We start from the raw sequence: 2,500 nt of genomic DNA, 5'->3' as shown, positions 1-2,500 counted from the left end.
CTCGAGCAAAGCACTTCTTAGGCTTCTAGGAAGCTCCCATAAAATTTCCAAACCCAAACTCCAAACTTCATTTTTTAGCATACAATGCCCCCGTGCACGCGGGGGTGCTTGAGCGTGCGGGGGAGGAGTCATAATGGGCAAAACTAACTCGGGGGACCTCCAAATCGAAATCCGTCTCGAGCAAAACACTTCTTAGGCTTCTAGGAAGCTCCCATAAAATTTCCGAACCCAAACTCCAAACTTCATTTTTTAGCATACGATGCCCACGTGCACGCCGGGGTGCTTGAGCGTGCGGGCGAGGAGTCATAATGGGCAAAAACTAACGCGTGGGATCTCCAAATCAAAATCCGTCTCGAGCAAAGCATTTCTTAGTCTTCTAGGAAGCTCCCATAAAATTTCCGAACCCAAACTCCAAACTTCATTTTTTAGCATACGATGCCCACGTGCACGCCGGGGTGCACGAGCGTGCGGGCGAGGAGTCGTAATGGGCAAAATTAACTCGGGGGACCTCCAAATCGAAATCCGTCTCGAGCAAAGCATTTCTTAGGCTTCTAGGAAGTTCCCGTAAAATTTTCAAACCCAAACTCCAAACTTCATTTTTTAGCATACGATGCCCACGTGCGCGCCGGTGTGCACGTCGGGGTGCTTGAGCGTGCGCGCGAGGAGCCGTAATTGGCAAAATTAACACGGCGGAAATATAAATCGAAATCCGTCTCGAGCAAAGCATTTCTTAGGCTTCTAGGAAGCTCCCATAAGATTTCTGAACCCAAACTCCAAACTTCATTTTTTAGCATACGATGCCCACGTGCACGCCGGTGTGCACGAGCATGCGGGCGAGGAGTCATAAAGGGCAAACTTAACTCGGGGGACCTCCAAATCGAAATCCGTCTCGAGCAAAGCATTTCTTAGGCTTCTAGGAAGCTCCCATAAAATTTTCAAACCCAAACTCCAAACTTCAATTTTAGCATACCATGCCCACGTGCACGTCGGGGTGCACGAGCGTGCGGGCGAGGAGTCATAATGGGTAAAATTAACCCGGGGGACCTCCAAATCGAAATCCGTCTCGAGCAAAGCACTTCTTAGTCTTCTAGGAAGCTCCCATAAAATTTCCGAACCCAAACTCCAAACTTCATTTTTTAGCATACGATGCCCACGTGCACGTCGGGGTGCACGAGCGTGCGGGCGAGGAGTCGTAATGGGCAAAATTAACTCGGGGGACCTCCAAATCGAAATCCGTCTCGAGCAAAGCATTTCTTAGGCTTCTAGGAAGTTCCCGTAAAATTTTCAAACCCAAACTCCAAACTTCATTTTTTAGCATACGATGCCCACGTGCGCGCCGGTGTGCACGTCGGGGTGCTTGAGCGTGCGCGCGAGGAGCCGTAATTGGCAAAATTAACACGGCGGAAATCTAAATCGAAATCCGTCTCGAGCAAAGCATTTCTTAGGCTTCTAGGAAGCTCCCATAAGATTTCTGAACCCAAACTCCAAACTTCATTTTTTAGCATACGATGCCCACGTGCACGCCGGTGTGCACGAGCATGCGGGCGAGGAGTCATAAAGGGCAAACTTAACTCGGGGGACCTCCAAATCGAAATCCGTCTCGAGCAAAGCATTTCTTAGGCTTCTAGGAAGCTCCCATAAAATTTTCAAACCCAAACTCCAAACTTCAATTTTAGCATACCATGCCCACGTGCACGTCGGGGTGCACGAGCGTGCGGGCGAGGAGTCATAATGGGTAAAATTAACCCGGGGGACCTCCAAATCGAAATCCGTCTCGAGCAAAGCACTTCTTAGTCTTCTAGGAAGCTCCCATAAAATTTTCAAACCCAAACTCCAAACTTCATTTTTTAGCATACGATGCCCACGTGCACGTCGGGGTGCACGAGCGTGCGGGCGAGGAGTCGTAATGGGCAAAATTAACTCGGGGGACCTCCAAATCGAAATCCGTCTCGAGCAAAGCATTTCTTAGGCTTCTAGGAAGTTCCCGTAAAATTTTCAAACCCAAACTCCAAACTTCATTTTTTAGCATACGATGCCCACGTGCGCGCCGGTGTGCACGTCGGGGTGCTTGAGCGTGCGCGCGAGGAGCCGTAATTGGCAAAATTAACACGGCGGAAATCTAAATCGAAATCCGTCTCGAGCAAAGCATTTCTTAGGCTTCTAGGAAGCTCCCATAAGATTTCTGAACCCAAACTCCAAACTTCATTTTTTAGCATACGATGCCCACGTGCACGCCGGTGTGCACGAGCATGCGGGCGAGGAGTCATAAAGGGCAAACTTAACTCGGGGGACCTCCAAATCGAAATCCGTCTCGAGCAAAGCATTTCTTAGGCTTCTAGGAAGCTCCCATAAAATTTTCAAACCCAAACTCCAAACTTCAATTTTAGCATACCATGCCCACGTGCACGTCGGGGTGCACGAGCGTGCGGGCGAGGAGTCATAATGGGTAAAATTAACCCGGGGGACCTCCAAATCGAAATCCGTCTCGAGCAAAGCACTT

This window comes from Cornus florida, unplaced genomic scaffold, assembly GCF_030987335.1.
Source record: "Cornus florida cultivar Cherokee Brave unplaced genomic scaffold, ASM3098733v1 CherokeeBrave_3.0.0_Hap2_scaffold_24, whole genome shotgun sequence".
Classification (NCBI taxonomy): Eukaryota; Viridiplantae; Streptophyta; class Magnoliopsida; order Cornales; family Cornaceae; genus Cornus; species Cornus florida.
This window is presented reverse-complemented; position numbering follows the sequence as displayed.